Genomic DNA, 14903 nt, shown 5'->3' with positions numbered 1-14903 from the left:
GAACGTCATCGGTTATGTGAAGCGAACTCGACGGAGCGACTGATTCGACGAGGAGTGTAGGAGAGTAATGGACGAAGAGAATGCTGCAAGGGCGGCAGTAGTGCAAAGAGGCACCCGTCGAAATGTGGGAAATCACTGACAGCGGAAGAGGCAGCGAGTCTGAATTTTCCAAGAGAAAACGCGCCACCTGGAGGAGGAGGAGCTCGAAGAGCTGGAGCAGCTGCATCGTTCCCAAGAAACACGGAAGTTCTATCAGAAACTCAACGCATCCCGCAAAGGCTTCGTGCCGCAAGCCGAAATGTGGCGGAATAAGGACGGGTGCATCCTGACGGACAATCGTGAGGTGATCGAAAGGTGGAAGCAGCACTTCGATGAACACCTGAACGGCGCACATACAGGAGATCAAGACGGTGGGGAAAGGTACGTACGCCGGCGTAGCCAACGACGTAGAGGAGCCACTCCCAACGATGAGTGAAGTAAAGGAATAAATTCGACAGCTGAATAGAAACAAGTCGGCTGGTAAGAATGGTATCGCAGCTGAACTCATCAAAATGGGCCCGGACAAGTTGGCCACTTGCCTACACCGCTTGATAGTATCTGGGACATAGAACAGCTACCGGAGGAGTGGAAGGAGGGGGTTATTTGCCCCATCTACAAGAAGGGCGACAAATTGGATTGTCAGAACTATCGAGCAATCACTGTCCTCAATGCCGCCTACAAAGTGTTGTCCCGAATCCTACTCCGCCGCCTAACGCCACAAGCAAACAGATTCGTGGGAAGTCATCAGGCCTGCTTCATGGAGGGACGGTCAACGACGGACCAGATATTCACATTACGGCAAATCCAACAAAACTGCCGTGCACACCAAGTCCCTACGCACCATCTATTCATCGACTTCAAAGCCGCATACGACACGATCGACCGTAACGAGCTATGGAAAATCATGGACGAGAACGGCTTTTCCGGGAAGCTGATCTGACTGATCAAGGCGACGATGGATGAAAAGCAGTGCTGTGTGCGGATTTCGGGTGAATTGTCGAGTTCATTCGAATCGCGCAGAGGGCTTCGACAAGGTAATGGTCTATCCTGAATGATGTTCAACGTGTCGCTAGAAGGTGTTATCCGACGAGCGGTGAGCGAAATGCGGGGCACGATGTTCAACAGATCCAGTCAACTTATCTTCTTTGCCGATGACATTGATATAGTCGGCAGATCACCTGCAGCAGTGGAGGAGACCTACTGAAAACTGAAACGCGAAGCAGGAAGGATTGGGTTGATGAATAATACGTACAAAACGAAGTACATGCTGGCCTGCGGATCCGAGACCGACCGAACCCGCTTGTCCAGTAATAACAAGGTCACGATCGACGGCGACGAGCTGGAGATAGTCGAAGACATTTTATATATCGGCTCACTGGTGACGTCAGACAATGACACCAGCCGTGAGATCCGGAGGCGAATTATCAGCGGAAGTCGTGCCTACAATGATCTCCACAAGCAACTGCGGTCGAGAAGACTTAGCCCTCGCACGATGTGTAACCTGTATATGACGCTCATTAGACCGGTTGTTCTCTACGGGCACGAGACATGGATATTGCTCGAGGAGGACCTGCGTACACTTGGAGTAATCGAGCGACGAGTGTTAAGAACCATCTTTGGCGGCGTACAGGATAACGGAGTGTGAAGGCGAAGGACTCTACGGCGAACCCAGTATCCAGAAAGTGGTGAAGGCTGGCCGGATACGCTGGGCGGGACATGTTGCGAGAATGCCGGACGACTGTCCTGCAAAACAGGTGTTCGATACGAATCCGGTAGGAACAAGACGAGCGGGGGCGCAATGTGTTTAGACCAAGTGGAGCATGATCTGGCGAACGTGGGGTGCCCGAGAAATTGGAGAACGGTTGCCATGGATAGAGTGAATTTTAGGAACTATGTTCGTCAAGTTATGTCGTGAGACGCAATACTATGTAAAATAAAAAGATCAGAATAGGGGTAGGCTTAATAGCGGCACGTTACCAAATCATACGGGAAAATTGTGCCTACGGGTGCGGGTTGCAAAGACTCCGAAAGCGTCTTCTGACTATTATTGTTTAAACATCATCAAATCCATGTATTAAGCACACCGGTTCAAAAACAATTTTTTTTTTATCCGAGGTGGTCCTTCGACAGACTACGTCGGATAAACGGGATACTATTTTACTTATTTTCTAATTTTACTTATTATAATTATAGATGATATTGAAATAGATTCCACACAGAAATATCAAACGGTTTTAGTTTTATGCAGTAAACAAAGTGTATCACTTTCACATTGCCACCTTGTAAAGTTAGACCCGATTAAAATTTCACCGTAAAGCACTGGAACTAAAAACAGCGCAAATGTAAAAAAAATTAACTCAAAAAAAATACGCCGAACATTGAAAGAATGTAAATATTTGTGTCGTTTTGAGAGGACTCACGAGAATCCCTAATAACAAAGTACATTGCCTAGGTCAGTCACATGAGCAGCAGCAGCAACAACAATTAGTAGTTAAATCCTAGGAATAATAATGAAAATACCAATTTAAAAGCGTAGCATCGAGAAGTGAAATGTGAATAAGGTGATGAAATATCATAAGGTAATATTTACAGTCATAACACAAAAACAACAATGAGATTTTTAAAATGCAGCACATATCTTTAATGCAAAACTTTGAAAGTGATAAAAAGCGAGAACAAACAGAAAATTTCTACAGACTGGAACATCGGCTACAGGATAAACAAATAAGTTGAACTAGGATTCAAATTCTTCAAATTTGTATTTGTTATTTTCATCAATGATTTGAATATAGGTACTAGAAACAGAAAGTTGATTGTGAGTTACTCTAAAAGTTGTTCGTATTATTAAAAAGTTATCATGTTTATTACCTTTGTTCTTTTTTCTAAAATTTTAGAATAGGTTACTACCAGTTGATCCATTAAAATGGGTTTTTCACTACCTTAAATTATTCTCGTTTGTCTTCAATTCGTTTATTTTAGTTGAATTTTATTCATTCTACACATTTGTTCCATTTTCGGCAAAACATCGTTCGGCAGCACATTTAGTCGTGACAGGAATTTACTGTAGATGAACACATATCGTTTCCGAAACCTCGAAAATGGAATCTAATAACTCTTGATAGAACGGCATATCGCTAAATGTAGATAGAAGAGCACTTCTACCTAAAAATAGAACCAATTAAATCATGTAAAACACATTAAAAACAAAAAAGCGAAGCCACTACTGATCTCGAAAAGAGCTTAAAAATTCAGTCACACATTCGTCAGCATAGAATGGTTTCAAAACAATACACATCATCGCAAAAAAAATGCAATTGCAACCTTTTAACAACAGGGAAGATTGGAAACAAAACATAATTCTTGCGGATTATGTTGATCAGATGAATTTAACCGACCATGAATATTTTAATGTGACTGAACTGCTCCCTCTCTTATCACATATACGATTGCGCGAATCTAACGTATATATTATGTATCGATCCACTATTGTTATCAGACACACACAAACGAACACACATACACAATCCATCACTCTGTAATTCAGAATAAAGTGGAAACAATATATGTAAAAGGACATGTAATTTGAAACACCTACCTTATGTACTACTTAAAATAGGTTGAAACAACTGCTATCGATGATTATTATGTTAAGAAATGCAAATAGGAATCCCTTTAATGTCGGTTGTTATTTTTCCGCTTTGAAATTTTACACCTAAACACCAACAAACAAGCATCACCTGGGTTTAAAATAAAAGTAAGTTTTTCCTACTGGGTTTGTGTAACATCATAAAAATAAAGTTGGTTCATTGAAAGCGAATTAAATTGTATGTATTTTTTTTTATACGAGAAGAGAAATAAATCCCGAAATTAGGTAAGTTTTGATCTATGTATGAAGCTTTGCATAAAATTGGGTATCGCTCTTACCAAACTTATCATACTTCTTATGATATGTACTTAGATGTGACATCGTATGTTGGATTATATCTAAGGTAATGTATTGGTTGGCGGACAGGATTCTGTCCTCTCAAGTCGCAAATATCGGTTGACCAGTAGAGACTTTAAATTGACTTCAAGTCTGGGGAGTGTAGCCCAAATCCTCTTTTGCTTTTTGACCTTACCATGTCGGTTAATCTTAAACATTGTGCCGAAATATTTGACCATAGAAAATATCCGATTTATCGGGGGCTCAAATTGTTCCTTGGGCCTGTCAGAAAACCCCATGCCAATTTTTAGCTCAATCAACTAACTCTCAAGTGTCTATCAACATGACGCTTAATTATGGATGAATGGAATTAATTTTTTAATTATGGATGCGATGGAATTAATTTTTAAAACTGAAAATTTTTGTTTATTTTATACTACACTACACCAAGATTCGAGAAAAATGAGAACTGAGAGAAGACTATTCTTACAAAATCGCGGAATGGAACTGGTCAGACCAACGATTGTAGAGAGGAAATCGATTCCTAGATCGAAAAAGGCTGCTGATATAGTGGAACGAGTCCAATCACATGTGAAGATATCAAAAAAACCTAACGAGGATCGTCCGCGAGTGCGGAGTGGTTTTTGCAAGAACGACAACAAGTATGAAACGACCTGCGCGACCCAGCTAACATGAAATCGTAATATAAATGATAATCCAAATCGAATATTTAGACATTTTCAATAACCATCGTAAACAAGTTGGTATTGAGTGATTTTCTATCATTCATTTACGACAAGCTTTGCCCAAAAAAAGTTGAATCGGCTAGCAGTTTAGTCAATTCGTAAATATGTTTCCAAATAGTTGAGAATACGCTAATTCGACATTTACGATTTGAGTGAACTGATTTACGATAAATGGGCGATCCTTCCTTCTTTCTTCCTTTGGCCGGTTCGTGAACAGAAAATCTTACATATAGAGCTATAGCGAGAATCATTTCATCTGATGAGTTGGTATCGTGGTAAGATACCAGACAGACAACTCGGAGGCTGGAGTTCAAATCTCGGTCGGGGAAATTTTTTTTTCGTTTTATTCAAATTACTTTAAATCGTATATTTTGCTTTTTGTTGGGAAACCGAATCGTCAAAATCTTGTTATTGTAGATATATCGCCTCCACTTATATTGCTATATGCTATTTTGGTAAGTTTAATACAATCTTTTCATCTGGTATATTCGTTTGATTAATTCTGTTGTTCCTGCGATATACCCTCTTAAATGTTTGCTGGGGAAGTGCAATAAGCATGTAGGTATGTAAACAACATTTCATTAGTTTCTGCCATGTTCTCTACGGGCACGAGACATGGATATTGCTCGAGGAGGACCTACGTACACTCGGAGTATTCGAGCGACGAGTGTTAAGAACCATCTTTGGCGGCGTACAGGAGAACGGAGTGTGGAGGCGAAGGATGAACCACGAGCTCGCGCGACTCTACGGCGAACCCAGTATCCAGAAGGTGGTGAAAGTTGGCCGGATACGCTGGGCGGGACATGTTGCGAGAATTCCGGACGACTGTCCTGCAAAACAGGTGTTCGCTACGAATCCGGTAAGAACAAGACGAGCGGGGGTGCAACGAGCGAGGTGGTTAGACCAAGTGGAGCGTGATCTGGCGAACGTGGGGTGCCCGAGGAATTGGAGAACGGTTGCCATGGACCTAGTGAATTTTAGGAATTATGTTCGTCAAGTTATCTCGTGAGACGCAATACTAGGGGAGATGGGGGCATAATGGCCACCTTAAGGAAAACGGTTATTTAACCATAGAAATAGCTATAATATGGAGGTTACATTATTGTTTCGTGTTCAGACACTTGAAAAGCCTATTCCCTAACGGGCTGAAACGTGAAAAACTAGATGAAAACGTTAAAAAATGCATTTTAAAAATTTTTGCCAAAAGCTGAAAACCAGCCACTGTGGAGGCATAATGAGAACCCCCCCTGAGGCAGTATGAGCACCATTAATCAGAGCAAGATGTGCGTTTTTGCCGGGGAATCTAGCAGCGAATTCAATTCGATGAAGTCAGGTGAGTCGTAGATTCATCAAACAAAGCAATAACAAAATAATCTAGATCTGTTTGTTGAATACAAACAATTCACGCACGATCATACATTAAGTGCTTTGTTCGGAGGATGATGCTACTAGCCGTATAATGTAACAATAAAAAAATCGATCATGAATTGTGAATGGAAAAAAAATCACCCCGAACAGAAATCTAACTCTAGTCTTTTGATTACCTCTCCGACACCTTACCAATAGGCTAAATTGTCGGATGAAAACTAGTCAAGGTGTGGCGCTATAAATCAAATTTTGATTCGCTGCTACATTCTACGGCAGAAAATGCTCATTACGCCTCGATAATATGGTGCTCTATATGCCCCTAGTCAACAAATTTAAGTAAAAACGTGTTTTAAAATTGATAAAAGTGAAAAATCAAAAAATTTGTGATGGTAAAAATTGAGAAACAATGTGTACATCATGTTGCAGTGCGTACATTATAGATCAAGGTTATTTCAAGATCATAAGAGCTTATTTCGTGGTGCTCAAAAATTATAATATTTTCGTAACTTGAGAACCAAGTTAGTTTTTTTTTAAATATCTCTGTAAAGATGATAAGGAGATTCCTTTTTTTTTTGTGAAAAATTAATACTATAGGAAGTACGAAACAAATCCTCATGAAAATTTATTTAAGAAAATACGCACTTTCGTAGAAAAGCGTAGTTCTCATTATGCCTCGGGTGCTCCTTATGCCCTCATCTCCCCTATGTAAAAAAAAAAGATCAGAATGGGGGTAGGTTTAATAGCAGCACGTTATCCAAATCATACGGGCAAATTGTGCCTACGGGTGCGGGTTGCAAAGACTCCGAAAGCGTCTTCTGACTATTATTGTTTAAACATCATCAAATCCATGTATTAAGCACACCGGTTCAAAAACAATTTTTTTTTATCCGAGGTGGTCCTTCGACAGACTACGTCGGATAAACGGGATACTATTTTACTTATTTTCTAATTTTACTTATTATAATTATAGATGATATTGAAATAGATTCCACACAGAAATATCAAATGGTTTTAGTTTTATGCAGTGAACAAAGTGTATCACTTTCACATTGCCACCTTGTAAAGTTCGACCCGATTGAAATTTCAACGTAAAGCACTGGAACTAAAAACAGCGCAAATGTAAAAAAAAATTAACTCAAAAAAATACGCCGACCATTGAAAGAATGTAAATATTTGTGTCGTTTTGAGAGGAGAAAATCTCTAATAACAAAGTACATTGCCTAGGTCAGTCACATGAGCAGCAGCAACAACAATTAGTAGTTAAAACCTAGGAATAATGCTGAAAATACCAATTAAAAAGCGTAGTATCGAGAAGTGGAATGTGAATAAGGTGATGAAATATCATAAGGTAATATTTACAGTCATAACTCAAAAAACAACAATGAGATTTTTAAAATGCAGCACATATCTTTAATGCAAAACTTTGAAAGTGATAAAATGCGAGAACAAACAGAAAATTTCTACAGACTGGAACATCGGCTACAGGATAAACAATAAACACAAACAAAATAAGTTCCTTTTTTTCTCTCTTGAACTAGGTTTCGAATTCTTTAAAGCCGTATTTGTTATTTTCATCAATGAATTCAAAATAAGTTCTAGAAACAGTAAGTTGATTGTGAATTATTCTGAAAGTTGTTCGTTGTTTTTGACAAATTATCATATTTATTACATTTTAATTATCATATTTATTTATAGGTTACTACCAGTTGATCACTGAAAATGGGTTTTTCACTACCTTAAATTATTCTCGTTAGTCTTCAATTCTTCGCCGAATTTTACTAATAAAAGTGTTGTTTTCCGTTCATTTTTTTTTATTCATTCTACACATTTGTTCCATTTTCGGCAAAACATCGTTCGGCAGCACATTTAGTCGTGACAGGAATTTACTGTAGATGAACACATATCGTTTCCGGAACCTCGAAAATGGAATCTAATAACTCTTGATAGAACGGCATATCGCTAAAAGTAGATAGAAGAGCACTTCTACCTAAAAAATAGAACCAATAAAATTATGTAAAACACATTGAAAACAAAAAAGCGAAGCCACTACTGATCTCGAAAAGAGCTTAAAAATTCAGTCACACAATCTTCAGCATAGAATGGTTTCAAAACAGTACACATCATCGCAAAAAAAATGCAATTGCAACCTTTTAACAACAGGGAAGATTGGAAACAAAACATAATTCTTGCGGATTATGTTGATCAGATGAATTTAACCGACCATGAATATTTTAATGTGACTGAACTGCTCCCTCTCTTATCACATATACGATTGCGCGAATCTAACGTATATATTATGTATCGATCCACTATTGTTATCAGACACACACAAACGAACACACATACACAATCCATCACTCTGTAATTCAGAATAAAGTGGAAACAATATATGTAAAAGGACATGTAATTTGAAACACCTACCTTATGTACTACTTAAAATAGGTTGAAACAACTGCTATCGATGATTATTATGTTAAGAAATGCAAATAGGAATCCCTTTAATGTCGGTTGTTATTTTTCCGCTTTGAAATTTTACACCTAAACACCAACAAACAAGCATCACCTGGGTTTAAAATAAAAGTAAGTTTTTCCTACTGGGTTTGTGTAACATCATAAAAATAAAGTTGGTTCATTGAAAGCGAATTAAATTGTATGTATTTTTTTTTATACGAGAAGAGAAATAAATCCCGAAATTAGGTAAGTTTTGATCTATGTATGAAGCTTTGCATAAAATTGGGTATCGCTCTTACCAAACTTATCATACTTCTTATGATATGTACTTAGATGTGACATCGTATGTTGGATTATATCTAAGGTAATGTATTGGTTGGCGGACAGGATTCTGTCCTCTCAAGTCGCAAATATCGGTTGACCAGTAGAGACTTTAAATTGACTTCAAGTCTGGGGAGTGTAGCCCAAATCCTCTTTTGCTTTTTGACCTTACCATGTCGGTTAATCTTAAACATTGTGCCGAAATATTTGACCATAGAAAATATCCGATTTATCGGGGGCTCAAATTGTTCCTTGGGCCTGTCAGAAAACCCCATGCCAATTTTTAGCTCAATCAACTAACTCTCAAGTGTCTATCAACATGACGCTTAATTATGGATGAATGGAATTAATTTTTTAATTATGGATGCGATGGAATTAATTTTTAAAACTGAAAATTTTTGTTTATTTTATACTACACTACACCAAGATTCGAGAAAAATGAGAACTGAGAGAAGACTATTCTTACAAAATCGCGGAATGGAACTGGTCAGACCAACGATTGTAGAGAGGAAATCGATTCCTAGATCGAAAAAGGCTGCTGATATAGTGGAACGAGTCCAATCACATGTGAAGATATCAAAAAAACCTAACGAGGATCGTCCGCGAGTGCGGAGTGGTTTTTGCAAGAACGACAACAAGTATGAAACGACCTGCGCGACCCAGCTAACATGAAATCGTAATATAAATGATAATCCAAATCGAATATTTAGACATTTTCAATAACCATCGTAAACAAGTTGGTATTGAGTGATTTTCTATCATTCATTTACGACAAGCTTTGCCCAAAAAAAGTTGAATCGGCTAGCAGTTTAGTCAATTCGTAAATATGTTTCCAAATAGTTGAGAATACGCTAATTCGACATTTACGATTTGAGTGAACTGATTTACGATAAATGGGCGATCCTTCCTTCTTTCTTCCTTTGGCCGGTTCGTGAACAGAAAATCTTACATATAGAGCTATAGCGAGAATCATTTCATCTGATGAGTTGGCATCGTGGTAAGATACCAGACAGACAACTCGGAGGCTGGAGTTCAAATCTCGGTCGGGGAAATTTTTTTTTCGTTTTATTCAAATTACTTTAAATCGTATATTTTGCTTTTTGTTGGGAAACCGAATCGTCAAAATCTTGTTATTGTAGATATATCGCCTCCACTTATATTGCTATATGCTATTTTGGTAAGTTTAATACAATCTTTTCATCTGGTATATTCGTTTGATTAATTCTGTTGTTCCTGCGATATACCCTCTTAAATGTTTGCTGGGGAAGTGCAATAAGCATGTAGGTATGTAAACAACATTTCATTAGTTTCTGCCATGTTCTCTACGGGCACGAGACATGGATATTGCTCGAGGAGGACCTACGTACACTCGGAGTATTCGAGCGACGAGTGTTAAGAACCATCTTTGGCGGCGTACAGGAGAACGGAGTGTGGAGGCGAAGGATGAACCACGAGCTCGCGCGACTCTACGGCGAACCCAGTATCCAGAAGGTGGTGAAAGTTGGCCGGATACGCTGGGCGGGACATGTTGCGAGAATTCCGGACGACTGTCCTGCAAAACAGGTGTTCGCTACGAATCCGGTAAGAACAAGACGAGCGGGGGTGCAACGAGCGAGGTGGTTAGACCAAGTGGAGCGTGATCTGGCGAACGTGGGGTGCCCGAGGAATTGGAGAACGGTTGCCATGGACCTAGTGAATTTTAGGAATTATGTTCGTCAAGTTATCTCGTGAGACGCAATACTAGGGGAGATGGGGGCATAATGGCCACCTTAAGGAAAACGGTTATTTAACCATAGAAATAGCTATAATATGGAGGTTACATTATTGTTTCGTGTTCAGACACTTGAAAAGCCTATTCCCTAACGGGCTGAAACGTGAAAAACTAGATGAAAACGTTAAAAAATGCATTTTAAAAATTTTTGCCAAAAGCTGAAAACCAGCCACTGTGGAGGCATAATGAGAACCCCCCCTGAGGCAGTATGAGCACCATTAATCAGAGCAAGATGTGCGTTTTTGCCGGGGAATCTAGCAGCGAATTCAATTCGATGAAGTCAGGTGAGTCGTAGATTCATCAAACAAAGCAATAACAAAATAATCTAGATCTGTTTGTTGAATACAAACAATTCACGCACGATCATACATTAAGTGCTTTGTTCGGAGGATGATGCTACTAGCCGTATAATGTAACAATAAAAAAATCGATCATGAATTGTGAATGGAAAAAAAATCACCCCGAACAGAAATCTAACTCTAGTCTTTTGATTACCTCTCCGACACCTTACCAATAGGCTAAATTGTCGGATGAAAACTAGTCAAGGTGTGGCGCTATAAATCAAATTTTGATTCGCTGCTACATTCTACGGCAGAAAATGCTCATTACGCCTCGATAATATGGTGCTCTATATGCCCCTAGTCAACAAATTTAAGTAAAAACGTGTTTTAAAATTGATAAAAGTGAAAAATCAAAAAATTTGTGATGGTAAAAATTGAGAAACAATGTGTACATCATGTTGCAGTGCGTACATTATAGATCAAGGTTATTTCAAGATCATAAGAGCTTATTTCGTGGTGCTCAAAAATTATAATATTTTCGTAACTTGAGAACCAAGTTAGTTTTTTTTTAAATATCTCTGTAAAGATGATAAGGAGATTCCTTTTTTTTTGTGAAAAATTAATACTATAGGAAGTACGAAACAAATCCTCATGAAAATTTATTTAAGAAAATACGCACTTTCGTAGAAAAGCGTAGTTCTCATTATGCCTCGGGTGCTCCTTATGCCCTCATCTCCCCTATGTAAAAAAAAAAGATCAGAATGGGGGTAGGTTTAATAGCAGCACGTTATCCAAATCATACGGGCAAATTGTGCCTACGGGTGCGGGTTGCAAAGACTCCGAAAGCGTCTTCTGACTATTATTGTTTAAACATCATCAAATCCATGTATTAAGCACACCGGTTCAAAAACAATTTTTTTTTATCCGAGGTGGTCCTTCGACAGACTACGTCGGATAAACGGGATACTATTTTACTTATTTTCTAATTTTACTTATTATAATTATAGATGATATTGAAATAGATTCCACACAGAAATATCAAATGGTTTTAGTTTTATGCAGTGAACAAAGTGTATCACTTTCACATTGCCACCTTGTAAAGTTCGACCCGATTGAAATTTCAACGTAAAGCACTGGAACTAAAAACAGCGCAAATGTAAAAAAAAATTAACTCAAAAAAATACGCCGACCATTGAAAGAATGTAAATATTTGTGTCGTTTTGAGAGGAGAAAATCTCTAATAACAAAGTACATTGCCTAGGTCAGTCACATGAGCAGCAGCAACAACAATTAGTAGTTAAAACCTAGGAATAATGCTGAAAATACCAATTAAAAAGCGTAGTATCGAGAAGTGGAATGTGAATAAGGTGATGAAATATCATAAGGTAATATTTACAGTCATAACTCAAAAAACAACAATGAGATTTTTAAAATGCAGCACATATCTTTAATGCAAAACTTTGAAAGTGATAAAATGCGAGAACAAACAGAAAATTTCTACAGACTGGAACATCGGCTACAGGATAAACAATAAACACAAACAAAATAAGTTCCTTTTTTTCTCTCTTGAACTAGGTTTCGAATTCTTTAAAGCCGTATTTGTTATTTTCATCAATGAATTCAAAATAAGTTCTAGAAACAGTAAGTTGATTGTGAATTATTCTGAAAGTTGTTCGTTGTTTTTGACAAATTATCATATTTATTACATTTTAATTATCATATTTATTTATAGGTTACTACCAGTTGATCACTGAAAATGGGTTTTTCACTACCTTAAATTATTCTCGTTAGTCTTCAATTCTTCGCCGAATTTTACTAATAAAAGTGTTGTTTTCCGTTCATTTTTTTTTATTCATTCTACACATTTGTTCCATTTTCGGCAAAACATCGTTCGGCAGCACATTTAGTCGTGACAGGAATTTACTGTAGATGAACACATATCGTTTCCGGAACCTCGAAAATGGAATCTAATAACTCTTGATAGAACGGCATATCGCTAAAAGTAGATAGAAGAGCACTTCTACCTAAAAAATAGAACCAATAAAATTATGTAAAACACATTGAAAACAAAAAAGCGAAGCCACTACTGATCTCGAAAAGAGCTTAAAAATTCAGTCACACAATCTTCAGCATAGAATGGTTTCAAAACAGTACACATCATCGCAAAAAAAATGCAATTGCAACCTTTTAACAACAGGGAAGATTGGAAACAAAACATAATTCTTGCGGATTATGTTGATCAGATGAATTTAACCGACCATGAATATTTTAATGTGACTGAACTGCTCCCTCTCTTATCACATATACGATTGCGCGAATCTAACGTATATATTATGTATCGATCCACTATTGTTATCAGACACACACAAACGAACACACATACACAATCCATCACTCTGTAATTCAGAATAAAGTGGAAACAATATATGTAAAAGGACATGTAATTTGAAACACCTACCTTATGTACTACTTAAAATAGGTTGAAACAACTGCTATCGATGATTATTATGTTAAGAAATGCAAATAGGAATCCCTTTAATGTCGGTTGTTATTTTTCCGCTTTGAAATTTTACACCTAAACACCAACAAACAAGCATCACCTGGGTTTAAAATAAAAGTAAGTTTTTCCTACTGGGTTTGTGTAACATCATAAAAATAAAGTTGGTTCATTGAAAGCGAATTAAATTGTATGTATTTTTTTTTTATACGAGAAGAGAAATAAATCCCGAAATTAGGTAAGTTTTGATCTATGTATGAAGCTTTGCATAAAATTGGGTATCGCTCTTACCAAACTTATCATACTTCTTATGATATGTACTTAGATGTGACATCGTATGTTGGATTATATCTAAGGTAATGTATTGGTTGGCGGACAGGATTCTGTCCTCTCAAGTCGCAAATATCGGTTGACCAGTAGAGACTTTAAATTGACTTCAAGTCTGGGGAGTGTAGCCCAAATCCTCTTTTGCTTTTTGACCTTACCATGTCGGTTAATCTTAAACATTGTGCCGAAATATTTGACCATAGAAAATATCCGATTTATCGGGGGCTCAAATTGTTCCTTGGGCCTGTCAGAAAACCCCATGCCAATTTTTAGCTCAATCAACTAACTCTCAAGTGTCTATCAACATGACGCTTAATTATGGATGAATGGAATTAATTTTTTAATTATGGATGCGATGGAATTAATTTTTAAAACTGAAAATTTTTGTTTATTTTATACTACACTACACCAAGATTCGAGAAAAATGAGAACTGAGAGAAGACTATTCTTACAAAATCGCGGAATGGAACTGGTCAGACCAACGATTGTAGAGAGGAAATCGATTCCTAGATCGAAAAAGGCTGCTGATATAGTGGAACGAGTCCAATCACATGTGAAGATATCAAAAAAACCTAACGAGGATCGTCCGCGAGTGCGGAGTGGTTTTTGCAAGAACGACAACAAGTATGAAACGACCTGCGCGACCCAGCTAACATGAAATCGTAATATAAATGATAATCCAAATCGAATATTTAGACATTTTCAATAACCATCGTAAACAAGTTGGTATTGAGTGATTTTCTATCATTCATTTACGACAAGCTTTGCCCAAAAAAAGTTGAATCGGCTAGCAGTTTAGTCAATTCGTAAATATGTTTCCAAATAGTTGAGAATACGCTAATTCGACATTTACGATTTGAGTGAACTGATTTACGATAAATGGGCGATCCTTCCTTCTTTCTTCCTTTGGCCGGTTCGTGAACAGAAAATCTTACATATAGAGCTATAGCGAGAATCATTTCATCTGATGAGTTGGCATCGTGGTAAGATACCAGACAGACAACTCGGAGGCTGGAGTTCAAATCTCGGTCGGGGAAATTTTTTTTTCGTTTTATTCAAATTACTTTAAATCGTATATTTTGCTTTTTGTTGGGAAACCGAATCGTCAAAATCTTGTTATTGTAGATATATCGCCTCCACTTATATTGCTATATGCTATTTTGGTAAGTTTAATACAATC

The sequence above is a fragment of the Uranotaenia lowii genome, chromosome 3, assembly GCF_029784155.1.
Source record: "Uranotaenia lowii strain MFRU-FL chromosome 3, ASM2978415v1, whole genome shotgun sequence".
Lineage (NCBI taxonomy): Eukaryota > Metazoa > Arthropoda > Insecta > Diptera > Culicidae > Uranotaenia > Uranotaenia lowii.
This window is presented reverse-complemented; position numbering follows the sequence as displayed.